The sequence below is a fragment of the Anastrepha obliqua genome, chromosome 6 (assembly GCF_027943255.1).
Source record: "Anastrepha obliqua isolate idAnaObli1 chromosome 6, idAnaObli1_1.0, whole genome shotgun sequence".
Lineage (NCBI taxonomy): Eukaryota > Metazoa > Arthropoda > Insecta > Diptera > Tephritidae > Anastrepha > Anastrepha obliqua.
Genome location: NC_072897.1, coordinates 3,381,396 through 3,398,381, shown reverse-complemented (window position 1 = coordinate 3,398,381; position 16,986 = coordinate 3,381,396).

The window sequence follows — 16,986 nt, the reverse complement described above, 5'->3', positions numbered from 1 at the left end:
CAGAAGAAACGAGAGGCCGAAATACGTGAGTGCGAGGAGCTTGAGATGCTGGCCAATAGGAACAACGCCCGAAAATTCTACCAGAAAGTTCGGCGGCTTACAGAAGGTTTTAAGACCGGGGCGTTTTCCTGTAAGAACAAAGACGGCGATCTGGTGACTGACGTACAGAGCAATCTTAAATTATGGAGGGAACACTTCTCGAACCTGTTAAACAGTGACAGCTGCGCATGTCATAGAGAATGTGAAGATCCCGATACCCCAATCGATGACGACGGAATTGTAGTTCCGTTACCCGATCATGACGAGGTGAGAATAGCGATAACGCGCCTAAAGAACAACAAAGCCGCGGGCGCCGACGGACTGCCGGCTGAGCTATTCAAACATGGCGGCGAGGAGCTGGTAAGGTGCATGCATCAGCTCCTATGCAAAATATGGTCGGATGAAAGCATGCCTGCCGATTGGAATTTAAGTGTGCTCTGCCCAATCCATAAGAAGGGCGATCCTGCAATTTGTGCCAATTACCGCGGGATTAGTCTTCTAAATATCGCCTATAAGGTTCTAGCGAGCGTATTGTGTGAAAGGCTGAAGCCCACCGTCAACCAACTGATTGGACCTTATCAGTGTGGCTTCAGACCTGGAAAGTCTACCATCGACCAAATATTCACAATACGCCAAATCTTGGAAAAGACCCACGAAAGGAGAATCGACACACACCATCTTTTCGTCGACTTCAAAGCTGCATTCGACAGTACAGAAAGGAGTTACCTGTATGCCGCTATGTCTGAATTTGGTATCCCCGCAAAACTAATACGGCTATGTAAGATGACGTTGCTCAACACCAGCAGCGCCGTCAGAATTGGGAAGGACCTCTCCGAGCCGTTTGATACCAAACGAGGTTTCAGACAGGGTGACTCACTGTCGTGTGACTTCTTTAACCTGATGTTGGAGAGCATCGTACGAGCCGCAGAACTTAATCGCTCAGGCACAATATTTTATAAGAGCGTACAATTGTTGGCGTATGCCGATGATATCGATATCATCGGCCTTAACAACCGCGCTGTTAGTTCTGCCTTCTCCAAACTGGATAAAGAGGCAAAGCGCATGGGTTTGGTGGTGAACGAGGACAAAACGAAGTACCTCCTGTCTTCAAATAAACAGTCGGCGCACTCGCGTATCGGCACCCACGTCACTGTAGACAGTTATAATTTTGAGGTTGTAAAAGACTTCGTGTATTTGGGAACCAGCATTAACACCTATAACAATGTCAGCCTTGAAATCCAACGTAGAATCTCTCTTGCCAACAAGTGCTACTTTGGACTAAGTAGGCAACTGAGCAGTAAAGTCCTCTCTCGACGAACAAAACTAACACTCTACAAGACTCTCATCATGCCCGTCCTGACGTATGGCGCAGAAGCTTGGACGATGACAACATCCGATGAAGCGACGCTTGGAGTGTTCGAGAGAAAGATTCTGCGTAAGATTTTTGGACCTTTGCACGTTGGCAACGGCGAATATCGCAGACGATGGAACGATGAGCTGTATGAGCTTTACGACGACATAGACATAGCGCAGCGAATAAAGATCCAGCGGCTACGTTGGCTGGGTCATGTCGTCCGAATGGATACAAACGCTCCGGCTTTGAAAGTATTCGATGCGGTACCAGCTGGTGGTAGCAGAGGAAGAGGAAGGCCTCCTCTGCGTTGGAAAGATCAGGTGGAGAAGGACTTGGCTTCACTTGGTGTGTCCAATTGGCGCCGGTTAGCACGAGAAAGAAACGACTGGCGCGCTTTATTAAGCTCGGCCAAAATCGCGTAAGCGGTTATCGCGCCAATTAAGAAGAAGAAGATTATTTTATTTCAGGGTTTTCCTCTTTTCTATATTTCAGGTTTTTTTATTTATATATTTTACAGGTATTTTCCGTTTCAGGTTTTTTCTATTTTTTAGTCTATTTTACAGGTTTCTTTTTTATTTTTTCTTCTCTTTCAGCTAGCACCCGAGCCTAGATTTTTAAAGCACTACATTTTTTTCTTAATCATGATGGATTGAGAGTAGTGTTTTAAAAATCAGGTAAATCGCAATGACTTAATCGATGTCAATATCGAAGTCGTGTGAGAAATTGTTATAGTATGAGAACAATTTCGTAATTCGTGCTTTCAAAATTTTATATTTTTTTTTTTCATTTCAGGAAATGTAATTACCTATTATTTATAGCATCGTAAAATATATACATATACATATAAGAATACTTAAATTACTTGTGAATAAAAATAATTAATGGACTATGAATAAGTTCGTGCGGTTTTACAACAGATGGCGTAACTTGATTATTATTCCATCGATCCACATTTCCAAACATTCATTGGAGAGCTACTGTCGTAAGGCACAAACGTCAGTATAAGTTTTTTATTTGAAGCGTAAACAACAATATTTTTACCACACTTGAAAATGTCGAATTTCGTGCCAAATAATGTGTTTTTGCGAGGAGTTCTTCTTCATTATTTTAATATGAAGAAAAAAGCAGCCGAAAGTCATCGTATCTTGGTGGAAGTTTATGGTGAGCATGCTCTAGCTGAGCGAACGTGCCAGAAGTGGTTTGCACGCTTTAAAAGTGGTGATTTTGGCTTGGAAGACGAAGAACGCGAGGGTGCGCCGCCAAAGTTCATGGATACCGAATTGGAGGAATTGCTCGATCAAGATCCGGCTCAAACGCAAGAAGAGGTTGCAAAAACTTTGGGAGTTGATCAATCAACCATTTCCAAACGTTTAAAAGCCATGGGAATGATCCGAAAGGTAGGCCATTGGGTGCCGTATGAATTGAAGCCAAGAGACGTTGAACGCCGTTTTATGGCATGCGAACAACTGCTTCAACGGCACAAAAGAAAGGGTTTTTTGCATCGAATTGTGACTGGCGAAGAAAAGTGGGTCCATTACGACAATCCAAAACGTCGGGCAACGTATGGATACCCTGGCCATGCTTCAACATCGACGTCGGCGCAGAATATTCATGGCCTGAAGGTTATGTTGTGTATCTGGTGGGACCAGCTGGGTGTTGTGTATTATAAGCTACTGAAACCGAATGAAACGATTACAGGGGATGTCTACCGACGACAATTGATGCGTTTGAGCCGAGCACTGCGAGAAAAACGGCCGCAATACGCCGATAGACACGACAAAGTTATTTTGCAACATGACAATGCTCGGCCACATGTTGCACAAGTGGTCAAAACATACTTAGAAACGCTCAAATGGGATGTCCTACCCCACCCGCCGTATAGTCCAGACCTTGCGCCATCCGATTACTATCTCTTCCGATCGATGCAACATGGCCTGGCTGACCAGCACTTCCGTAATTACGATGAAGTCAAAAAATGGATCGATTCGTGGATTGCGGCAAAACCGACCGAATTTTTCACAAAGGGAATCCGTGAATTGCCAGAAAGATGGGAAAAAGTAGTAGTAAGCGATGGACAATACTTTGAATATTAAATTTGTAACCATTTTACGTCAATAAAGTTTCAAATTTCGAAAAAAACCGCATGAACTTATTCATAGTCCTATTATATTTTTTTTTTTTCATTTCAGGAAATGTAATTACCTATTATTTATAATATAGCATTGTAAAATATATACATATACATAAATTTCTGTGAATAAAAATAAAAAATTAAAATTAAAAAAACTAGTATTTCATTTTCTTAAGGATAATAATATTTATTTGGTAAGAGGATCTTAAAGAAACATATACCAATAATACAATTCGACAGGATTTCATTAGAATATCAATACACATATTCGTTCAGCTCAATAAAATAAATATCTTCATATGAAAAATTGTTCCTATGGCAAAACAAGAGCAAAACACGCATATATAGTACATAAATACATGTATACAAACTGCCATAGCCATACATACATATGAGGCTGCGAGCACTTGCGATAGAAAAAATATTTCGATTTGCTATTGCTGTCGAGAATTTAGAACACATATTTACATACATATATTGATGCATACATATGTACGGAGCCGCGGCCACTCGATTTGACAAAAATTGAAGATTTACCAAATATTGGCAAATAATTCAACGCGAAATATTACAATATTGACTATTTTCAAATTGACGAGAAAATTGTCATATGGGCATATGAGCAGATGAGCTCGAACTTAGTGTTATAGAATATTTTGGATTTTTCAGCGCCGTTGCGACTAAAAAAATCATGACCGCTGCGACTGCGCGTATGAATGTATTTTGTTCTTGCAGCCGCCAGGCTTATAATTTTAGCTGTTGTATGTATATACATATGTGTATACTAATAAGCATAGTTTTGCTGGGAGTCGAGAATGTATGTATATGTATGTACGGACATACATATAATAGGGCACACTTGCGCAATATACCAATACGTGAGGTAGGTCATGGTTGCTCCAGTACATTGACCTTTGGCTTAATTGTTTCTTACATGTGTATGTATATATGTACATACATATGTATGTAATAAGAAACAGTTTAAACAGATTTTGTTACTGATATACTTACGGTAACATATGAATATGCTTTTTTATCCTATAAAATATGTAAATATGGAGTATATCTTGGGTTTGTTAAAATTATTCTTTTATTTATTTTGAATATCAAAACTTTTTTGTTCTTGTAGTCGCTAGGCATAGAATTTTAGCTTTGAACGACATTCGGAATTAAAGGAATAACGTGAGTGCCCTGCGTGTGCGGTTGTATGCACATACATATGTGTATATTAATACCTAAGCATTGTTTTGCTTGAATTCAATTCACATATTTATATTTGCATATGCCATCTTCCTGTGTGCCTGGTAATGAAGCGTTTTGTATACAGAATTTTTTGATTTGATCAATTGATATACGTATATATATATATAGATAGGTATAGTTAGGGATCAAGTCTGCATATATGCACATGCACATGCGTCGATGCATATGCAGAAGAAGTTGTTTTAGCATTTGCAGGAATTCGATCATTCGAATATTTACACCCTAATTATTGCATGAAATATGATAATGCGATGCTCGTGAGGTAGGTCATGTTGCTTCAGTGCATACATATGTATGCGTGCAACACTATATTTATTAAAGATGTAATAGAACTTAGTTGTCCCATATACATATGTATGCAAATACGTTTCTTTCACGTTTTCTTTTATTTATTTTAAATTTCAAAGTTTTATACTATCTATAAAATGTTTTATACTATCTATAAAATGCATACATATATTATTCCATGTAATAAATCTAAATTGAAAAAAAATTCGTTTGCAAAGGAACAAATGAATGCATATTCAAATGTAAATATGATAAGGTGGTGCGTCAAGAGATAGGCCATTATTGCTCTAGTGCGTGTGCACGTATGTATCAAAATCTATAAGAATTGAAGATGCAACTGATCTTTTGCACAAACATAACTAACATATATTGATATACATACATATACATCAACATTGTAAATCACATGCTGCAGTCGAAGTTGGTGTGGGCCAAGATGAAAGAATGGTCCGCGAATGCGTTACAGGAACTGCGGAAAAAGGAATGGGAACGCAGTAAGGAACGAAGACAAAGAAGTAATGAAGGGTAGACGGAGAAAGAAATACAAATGAAGAGCCATAATGGCTAGCTTAGCCCTGCGATGCAATGCTTAAACGGCGGTACCGCAGGGCAAACGAAAGCTACAGAGGTCGGAGTTAGGGTTTAGTACGTAGGTGTACTGCTTCGCAAGTCCAGTCTAGTAGTAATACTGACTGTGCGTGGTCCCGAATGAGGTGCACCTTTAGCGATCAGTATGAATCGTGCATGCCGTCTGTATTGACGGTATCTATGTAAGATTCCCCCTTCGGATAAAAAAAAAAAAAAAAAAAAAAAAAAAAAAAAAAAAAAAAATACATATACATCAATATACCATACACTTGTATGCTCTATGAATTCTTGTCTAAAATTAATTTAGACTCGAAAAATTATTAAAAATTTTCATCAAATTTTTATGAAGTTTTCAATTTACTAAAATTTTTGTTTGAATTCTTATTTTTAGATTAAATCAACAAACGAAAAGTGATGAATGTTGCCGCATAATTCAAAGGAACATAGAAGTGCACAAGCAAATTCTTTGCAAAGTGCCGTCGGCATTCGTCAGTTTGATTTCATACAGAAACCAAAGAGTGAGCGGAGCCAATGTACTTCTACATAATTCACTGTAATCAGCTCTGTTAAAAACTTCCCCGCCTTCGAGTTGAGCGAGGTGAAACAGTGTTCGCCGTTTCACTTCATTTTTGACAATTCACACCATTCGTAGCTCGTGAGAATTCTCTATATTTAACGTTCTCTGCATGCTTATTAAAGGGTCCACCTCCTGTTGCCCTCGATTCTAGATTGTTATGGGCAACCTTTTTCCGAATGCACCCCTTCCAGTCAGACCATATCTTGAAAATATTTATTTTAATATTTACTAAATACTTACTTTTTTCCATCCATTAACATCTTTTTGGGGCGGCCCTTCTGTATTTAGCAGCGTCGTTAGCTCTTTCCACTTTTCCTCAACAGCAACTCTGTCGCCCTTCGAAAAATTCTTCGCCAAATCTGGATGAGACTCCGTAAACTCGACTAAAATTAGGTCTTGCTTGGAGTTCTTGTGTTTTCCCCTAAAAGTTTTTGAATAAGTTTTAAATATTTTAAATAAACACTTTTATCTACATAAATATATGCAGTTATTTTGAGTAAATACTCACATTTTGATAAATTTATTTCAACAAACAGTTTATAAGAATGCCACAAACCGCTAACGTTTAAGTTGCCGAAAATTTAACTGGAAAATTTTAACGATTTCGATTTCCAGAACAGGGTGACAAAACGATTTGCTGATGTTCGAAAAAAAAAAACGAAAACGGAACGATTTACAGGACATATAAAACGATTTGAAAACGGAAAATGCGAAAATACTGCCCGAAAACGTTTTGCAGAACATGCCTGATAGTAGAAGATTATTGTAGAGAAATATACGAAAAAACGTGGTGGTGTAGATAAATATTACTTTGTGGCACTCGTACGCCAAAAACTATCGATTTTATAAAAAAATCGTAATAACGTAAAATGTAGGAAATTATTTCGAGTTAATAAATAAATAAATAATAAAAAAGAAAGTGTGTGGTAGTTCACGGAACCCGCACGATTGAAGTGAAACTTCTTTTATCAACAAATCAATAATTTAACTATTATTTCAATATAATGCATGCAGAAGTCATGGAAAGCATGGAATGGAATTTTATTAAACAGAATTATTTATTTATTTTAATATAAAAAGAAATGAATTTATTGTACTCAATTACATTTGGTTCTCGGCATTGTCATTATCATTATTGGATTCGTTTTCCAAAAATGAAACAAGGGCTTTATGGTAACTGAAATACGTAAAAAATGATCTACATTCTAATCTATCAAGGTATCGATGAAATACTGCATCAATGGTAGTTCCGCATCTTGTTGTTGGTACTACAAATTATCACTTATCGTACAACCGGAGGATTCACTGTCACGGCGTTCAACAGTAGCTCTTAATTTTTTACGCTCCAAATACTCACGTTGCCGTTCAGCACCTGTTTTCGGTTTCCGTTTTTGTTGATTTGATGCCATATTTAACAGAAATCAATCAACAAAACAAAATATGTTTGTAAGATTTGCTCAAAACTACACACACACTCTATGACGCGTCTCGCGTTACTAATATAATATTGTGTTTGGGATAACTGTCAACTGTTTCCACCGAAATGCGTTCGCAAAGTGTATGGTCTTTGGTATGGTAAACAGATTTATGATACATTATTTTGCGGCGACAGCACAGCGCGATAGCCCAGCGGCTAGCAATGTGGGCTTCCGATCCGAAATCCTTGGTTCGAATCACAAGAAAATTTTTTTTTTTTTTTTTTTTATACATTTATTTCATTTTGTTTTATGATATGTTTATGAGCAGATTTTTTTCATGGCAGAAATACACTCGGAGGTTTGCCATTGCCTGCCGAGGGGCGACCGCTATTAGAAAAATGTTTTCATTAATTTTGCTTTCACCGAGATTCGAACCAACGACCTCTCTGTGAATTCCGAATGGTGATCACGCACCAACCCACTCGGCTACGGCGGCCGTCAATCAAATGTCATATTTACAAATTACATTCGATAAGAATGCAATAATGAACGACCGCATTACATTCACGACGACACGCCACGCCAGTCTTTTAACAGATGGCGCTGGCATAGCGTGAGTTTTACGTAGTTTAGCGTAGTTTTACTCCTCACAGCGTTTCATCCACGCCACGCTTTTAACAGATGGCGCTGGCGTAGCGTCACATGTAGATGAAACGCTATGGTTTTACTCCTCACAGCGTTTCATCCTTCGAGACAAAAGAAGTTTCACTTCAATAAAATGCGTCGGAAAGGAGATATTGTAAAAAAAACTGTTTTTAGGCGCCATTTTCTCAATATGGCGGCGCTAGCGTCGCAGATACGAGGCGGCAAAGTTGAAATTCGAAAAGAGCATGCCAAAATCTATAAAAATTACCCAGTTTTAAAACTCCCGGAAAACTTTCCAGGTAACTCCCTTTTTTTACCAAATGACTGGACTAACTTGTAAATATTATTTTAAAGTAGTCAGCCTTTGTTTCCGCCTTCTCTTTGCTTGTTCTTGCCCATGTGTTGGAATTTGTTTTTATTGGAAGCTGTGTATGGTTGTTTTAGTGAGTTTTTTAGTTGTTTTCCATAGGGAATAGTTGGTAGCTGTAATTGTTTAAAGTTGATTGTCATTATGTTCTTGGAGAATTTTTTCGAGTTCATTTGATGATTTGTTTAGTTTAGTTTTATCGATTGGGTGTTTGGAGCGTTGCCAGTCTTTTCTAAGTTTGCGTTTTTGTTTGATTTTGTCTAATATAAAAGCAGGGACTTTCTTTGTTGCTAAAGTGTCTAATTTGATGTCCAATGTGTTACGGCTTTTATTATGTTATCGTTTAAGTATACAACTGCATAGTCCAGTTCGGTGGGGGATTTCAAAGAGACGCTAGTTTCCATGTTTTCTATGGTTATATAGCGAGGTAATGATTTTACCAACAGGTCTATCCTGGAGCGTTATTATTATTGGGGAGTGGTATGCTGATAAGTTAAGGCGTGATTTTATTGCAATGTTCCCATGTGTGAGGTATTTCGTAATACATAAGTCCATTAAGTCAGGAAGTTTTTTAGTGTCAGTTGGCCAACACGTCGGTTCTCCTGTGCTTAATATGGTGTTGTTATTTGCCTTAATGGCCTCGTATAGGTGTCTTCCTTTAGTGGTGGTTATCTTAGATTCCCATCTTACGTGCTTAGCATTGTAGTCTCCTTCTGTTAGGTATCGGTTTCCAATTGATTTAAGATAATCGAGGTATTGATGTTTTGTATTATTATACTTGGGTGGACAATAAACAGCAGATATATTTATTGGGCCAGTCAAAGTGCTGATGCAGACTGAAGTCGCCTGTATATGTTCTGATTTATAGCCATCCATTTCTATGCCTCTATGAGCTTTGTTGGCACGGTGATTTGTATAATAAATATCGAAGTTTGGTATGTTTATATACATAGGTCTTCTCAGTGACATGGGCTTCGGAAATAAGCATGATATCAATTGCGTTGTCGGTTAAAAATATTTTCAATTCTAGTAAGTGGTGGTATAGTCCGTTAGCATTCCAGAGGGTGATTATTAATTTATTGTTTATCAAGTTTAGTTACAAGCAAGGTTATGATATTCATCATGTTGGTCATTTGAGCAACTAGATGTTTCATCATTTGCTTCAATTCTTGTAAATCGTCTTGTTGTTGGGTCGGGTAGGTGTTAGTTGTGAGAGAATGCTGTTTATGGCTCGTTGATAAAGACATATTTGTTGTGTTGTGATACTGGTATGTGGGTGGCGTTTGCGTTGCTGGTAGTTCTTTTTAACGGACGGAGGGGAATTTTTGTATTTGTAGACCACATATATATATATATATAATTGGCGCGTACATCCTTTTTGGGTGTTTGGCCGAGCTCCTCCTCCTATTTTTGGCGTGCGGCTTGATGCTGTTACGCAAATGGAGGGACCTACAGTTTCAAGCCGACTCCGAACTGCATATATTTTTATGAGGAACTTTTTCATGGCAGGCATTTCATTGTAGACCATGCATCCTTTTTAATTTGCAGTATGATTTTCGCCACATAGGGCACATCTTTATAAAGTACTTTCCAACCAGTAATGTCATCTGTTATTTTGTAGTTTGATAATGTCATATCAATCACTTCTTATCTCCTGTTGGGTACGAAAGTCGGGCTGGTGTCAACGTTCTGTATAACTAAGCGAGATGACAGAATGAAATCCACGAGCTTATGCCCCCTGAAGTTACATTTCGTGCTACCCCAGAGTGTGTTCTGTGAATTCGCATCACATCTCACAATAAGACCATGGATTCAGCGTACTTATGACTTCCATAACCTCCCTTGTGGGGGGAGGGAGAATAAAGTCGCAGGAAAAATAGGCCGAGACAACCATTGTCTCTACCTCGTTACCCCTAATCGATACTTTATCTTAGCTGCAACTAAGTCTTGACAACAGAATTGTCTTAACAAAATGCAATCGGCCGTTTTCGGCATAAAAATACATGTAAGGATAGGCCAACACTGTATATCTCACAAGCCCTGTATTGGCCCTTTGGGACACCCACGGTTCTTGAATGAATATTATGTGATGATTTGTGTGCAGTTTCGCATGGCTGCGGGATAAGAGACCCGTAGTCGCTGAGCTGTGCTGCAAAATAATCCGTCTAAATGAAATGTTTAGTGTCACATGGACAGCCATAATTTAATTTTAGACCTTGCCCAAAGCTGAATCAAGAACAGTAACGGGTACCCTTCCAAGATTTAGATAGGCGCATTCCATACCTAGACCGTATGACCTTTAACGATTCTGGGTCCACATCAAAAAATAGGTGCATGATCTCCAGTGTGACGGAAACACGGAGAACAAACACGGGAAGCAAGTAAAGTAAACTCCCACGAAAATCATACACTAGTGATTTACAAATTTAATGGAAGCACAATTGCAAAAACAGCCATCAGTATCGACAATACGAGGGTGCTAAGTATCCCCGGAGGTAAAACTCAAGAAACACTCAATATTGAAACTTGGAACGTTCGCAGTTTATTCGAAGCTGGTAAGCTTAAAAACGCAAAAATAGAAATGGACAGATTGAAGATAGACATACTAAATTGTTGCAATTATTATGAAAAAGTTCATAGCGCGCAGCGTTGTGAGCTTTTTCCTTAAATTCGATAGATCAATCAATACCTGGTTTAAGTTACCGAAAAGTCGACTGTAAATATGACTGTCACCAGAAGATAAAAATTGTAATATTGTAATTACAGCAAATTCCAAAGCGAACGCATATCCTAGCGCCGATATATCGTCCTATCACAATCACCTTCACAATCTTAGCCACACGCAAGAAATAAAAAGGAAATAGTAAGAAAGGAGTTAACAACACCATCAAAGAGATCCCGTCCAAAAACCACTTGAAATGTGGAAAAAAATACAATTTTCACTTTCTGCACTTGCAACAAAGCTCAAAAGGAACCTAATACAAAACCGAATGGATGACGAATGAAATAATAAGATTAATAAAGGAAAGGAGAACTCATAAGAATAAATACATCGAAACTAATTAAATCAGGAAATTCGTCGAAAAGTGCGGGTTGCGAAAGCTGAGTGGCTGAAAAGTCAATGCGATCTAATAGAGAGGCTGCTCATGATGATTTCAATTTTCACAAAATGATCAATAGAACTTGCGAAGTTCTTCCTAAAAAGAAGACACCTCTGCTACTACCTCTGTGGTGAAAACAGACACAAATGAAAAGGAAGTTCTTTGGAAACGATATGTCCGTAATTTTTTCAATAACAATCGACCACCTTTTAAGTAACCAAAGGATGTCACTGGTTACAGCATAACATTAGACGAAATAGAAAAGGCTGTACGTTCTTCAAAGGATAACAGAGCAACAGGTTTTGACGAGATTCCTGGTGAAATTTTAAAATTTATTAACCAAGAAGATTTACAGATCCTTCCTTTACCACATCTACGATACCGGAAGGTTTCCGCAGGATTGGATAAAGTCTGTTTTCATTACATTACCAAAAAAATCCAACTTAAAGAAGTGCGAGGAATATAGGCTCATAAGTCTCATGAATCATTCACTAAATTCACACATTTTTTTTTTAATTATACACAATAGAATTTATAAAATATTTGAAGAAGCAACTTGGTTTTATAAATGACATGGGAACTCGTGAAGCGCTGCTTTGTGTTCATGTTCTTGTCCAAAATTGCAAAGATGTGCAAAAAGATGTAATCATGTGTTTTCTCGAAAGCATTCGACACAGTGCAACATGACAAGCTGTTTTACATCCTAGCCTCACTCTTTAGGTTAACGAGGTTATCTCCACTTTCAAGGTTAACTCGCTAATCTAGGTCTTAACCTACCAGGTTATCCATACAAAAGATAACCTGATTCAAAGTAGATTAGCTACTAACCTCGAGTTAACCTGCTGGGTTAGCCATGTTGTATTGGAAAAGCTGTAAGAGAAGTACGGGAAAATGCAGCCCTACTTAGTTCTATTGTGAATTGTGACACTGATTGTTAACAATTGGATGAGAAAATGACGCAAATATGGAATCGTAAGTAAATTTCTGAAATAAATTGATTTAATACGAATGAAAACTATTCACTATGCTTGCAGATGTGTGAAATAATAGAAACCAACAACGAAGTAGTCTGCATGTGCCGAAAAAATGGTATTAGAGTTGTGGGCAGACCCAGCGCACGATTTCAGATGCGCGAAGACGAACAGCCATATTTTCATGGGGATGGAAGCCGAAATGAGTACAGGGAAGGAGGCGTTTTCCGCTTCGGAGATACGGGATAAAATCCATAACCTTACAAACCGTTATAAGTAGATAAACTTCGAAACTAAAGTTTAACAATGTTGCACCGCTTATGAAGCCCCAGCCAATCGTGATGTATGGTTGTGCAACGAATAAGAGTAAATGTCGCCTACGCCCAATACTACGATTCACTAAGTTGCGCTGCGCTACCATACGTCATTATTAACTGGGACTAAAAGCTTATAATCAGTGGAAATATCCTTTGTATTTACTGTAAGCCAAAGCCGTGTTTTTTTAGTAAAACTCTGTTTTCATTTCAGGCAAGAAAAAAATAATATGGGGTTTTCGGGCGGAGCTCCTTCCTCCTGGTCCTACTACTCGGAAGTACATTCCATTCTAACTGGAAGCAAGGCTGTAAATTTCGAGCACAAAGCCTTTCATGCACTCGTTTACTTTTCGCCATTGACGATATTTCTACTAAAGTAAACAGGAGCAAGAACTTTCCACACTTCACAGCAGAATGACTGCAATATGTTTCATACATTCGCCTAAGAAACCCCAACTTAGAAACACCAAAGAGACGGCCTCCTTTTTCATACTCTGAGGAAGATAGCAGCGTATATAAGGCGATCGCAACTCTCTTCTCCAGTGGTATGCAGTTCCTGAAGAAAGTATCTCGCTTGGCGATACCCTTCACCTTTTCGCTCATGATTTTGAAAGTAGCCCGAGTCATGCGAAACTCACTTTTAAAGACAGTGTAATTCATCAACTAACATATTGTTCATAAAAAGTGCCGTGTCTAGCCTGAAGAGTATGTTTTATTTAAAGGTAATAGCTATGATATTTTATGTCTTTCATCTTTACTCACGTATCTCCAAGTACTTCTCGGACTCACTACTTTGGATAAAGCTTTTAGCAGTTTTTTATGCATTTCGAACTCTTGTTGACATTTATGCAAAGCAAATTTTAGTTGAATATATTGCGGGTCCGGAGCAATAAAATTCTCTTCCTTCTCTTCCTGACTTGCAAGAAACAATGGAACTTCTTTTTTTAGTTTAGTATTCATCGCATTCATTTGTGTTTGTTTTAGAATATGTCTCTTGTATTTACGATCGAGTTAAAATATTGAAATTTCTCACAAGGCTTACGGCTATTATTTTATTTTGCCAAAAATAGATTTCAGCAACTTTTTTAATGGAACAAGCTTCACATTTCGTACTATGACTTGTATAGAGTCACAATTACTCAATTTTTTTTTTTGAAACGATCAGATAGATGTCGTAAATGGTAAATTATCGCGACATGTTCTAGACAAGTTCTTGTCTTCATTTCCCATAAAGTTTGAAAGAAAAGTGTTCCCTCTGGGACTAGTTCGAGTATGATTTTTTTATAAAGCTTTTTCTCCACTGAGAACTTCTGTAGTATAATGGGTGTTCTTTAGTTTTTTAAGTTGATTTTATTCTTTTACAGATAGTAGTTTCAACTATTGTTTTGCATTTTTCAAGTATGTCGTATTTTTCTTTATGGGATATAAAAAGATTGTGAAATTTGGATAAGCTCGGTTATAATTTTTTAAACTCTTTTATTTTTTTTACGTAGATTGAGAAATAGAGTATCTTCGTACATATAATAACAGTAAATCTTTTATGGTCATTGACGGTTTAGCATAATTAAGAGCCTGTAGCTCATTTTTAAAAGGTATAGTTCCAGTTTGTGAATTTAAAAGTTGGAGATGGCCAATTGATTTGCTATTACAATTTGAATGGAAAACAAACGCGGATGCGATGCCAATGCAAGGCACGCTTTATGGGAAAGCTCCGAAACAAACGACGGAGATGAGTCTCTTTATGATTTCATAATTAACACTAACTTGTCGATATGTAAGAGGGGTAGCTCTCCCACTTTCACCTTTCCCAGTACGGAGTACTTCAGGGAATGGTAGGAAGTGATCGATGTTACTCTATTGTCTGAAAACAGCTCAGTAAGGTTAGACAATTGGAGGACCTCTAAGAAAGTTATTTCTCGGATCACAGCTGGATTTTGTACGATCTGGATCTTAATGGTGATACGCCCTTACCGTATAGAAATCCACTAAGAACCAACTAGAAGAGGATCAGAGACATAGTAAATAAAAGGATAGGAGATATTCTCATCCACCAAATCACTCTCACCGAAAACCTTGAGAGTAAGGTTACCACACTGGAGAAGGCATTTAGTAAGGCCTAAAAAACGTCCTGTCCCATAAAATTTAGCAAAAAATCCCACCCTTCTTGGTAGAGCAGTGAACTCTCGAAATAAAATCTTGATCAAAATCTTGCTAGGCTTAGCCGTGTTCTGTCCAAAGATCATTCAATGGCTTCTTGAGTCAAGAAGCCTGATGGTACCTGGACTGCTACGACAGAAGAATCGCTAGAACTTCTGCTAAACACGCATTTCCCGGGATGCAGCGTCCACGAAAGTGGGAGGGGAAATATCAAACGGAGCCAATATAATCCACAGCATCTTGCAAAAGAAATAATTACAAAGGAGAACGTTGCATGGGCAGTTAAATCTTTCTTACCTTTTAAATCTCCGGGGCCAGATGGGATCATTCCAAAAATGTTACAGGAAACCTTGGACTGTATCCTACCATGGCTAGAGGAAATTTTTAAAGCGTGTTTAAACTAAGGTCATATTCCAGATAGTTGGAAACTAGTCAAGATCGTCTTCATTCCAAAAATAGACAGGAGGGGACATGAGCCAGCGAAGGATTATAGGCCAATCAGTCCTTCGTCTTTCCTGTTAAAAACCTTTACAAGACTTTTGGATATATATCTCAGAAGCTCTTTGGAGAGCTCTGGTATATCAACTGCACAATACGCATACCTTAAAGGCAAATCTACGGAGACAGCGCTTCACGAGGTAATCCGAAAAATAGAGGGCTCTCTAGAGAACAAACATTATACCATGGCAGCATTCTTGGATATAGAAAGCGCCCTTAACAATGTTAGTACAGATGCCATCCAACGGGCGTTGATAGACTTAGAGGTGGACAATTGCATCAGTAATTGCAGTAATGCTAGAAACCAGGATCATCAAAGCTAATATGGAATATATCAGCATAACCAAGAAGGCCCACAGGGGCACTCCACAGGCGGAAAGTATTGTCTCCACTTCTTTGGTTATGCGTTATTAGCAAAGTCTTAACAAAACGTAATAGAGGTGGGGTAAAAGCGGTGGCGTACGCTGATGATGTGGTGTTAATGGCGTCAGGACTGTGTCCTAATACGATCAGTGGGATCATCCAAAGGGCGCTAGGCGAGCTTAACTCTTGGGCCACGGGATGAGGCGAGGGTTTAAACCCGCGTAAAACATAACTTATGCTTTTCACCACCAGATATAAGGTACCAACTTTTACCTTACCTAATATTAACGGACACTACCACCCAGCGCAAAGTACTTGGGGCTATTCTGGACTCCAAACTAAGCTGGAAATTAAATGTTGAAGGAAATTGCTTTATATGCCTGTAAACGTATGCTTGGAAGAAGATGGGGTCTTCAACCTAAGCATAAATTATGGCTGTATAAGATGGTTATACGACCTATTTTATAGTATGGTTCGGTAGTTTGGTGGAAAGCTCTAGGGAAGGATACATTCTAGGGAAGAATGGAATAAGGGGATCTCTCTTAACAATTTCGACAATACAGTCTATACGGATGGCAGTAAAATGGGCTGCGGTGTTGGAGCTGGTATATATCCTCACAGACTTAAAATTGAGAAATCTGTGCGTCTCCCTAATATCAGCAGTGTCTTCCAGGCGGAAGTACTGGCAATTGGGGAAGCCTCTAAGCTACTAATCAGAGATTTCTCTTTTAAGGGCAATATCGCTATTCTTTCTGATAGCCAAGCTGCAATCCAGGCACTGGGTTCGACTACTACAACCTCTAAAGTGGTGTCACAAAGAAGGAATAACCTCACCATCGTGAGTGAAAACCATAAAGTTACCTTAATCTGGGTCCCGGGGCATCGGAACATTGAAGGTAACGAAAAAGCAGA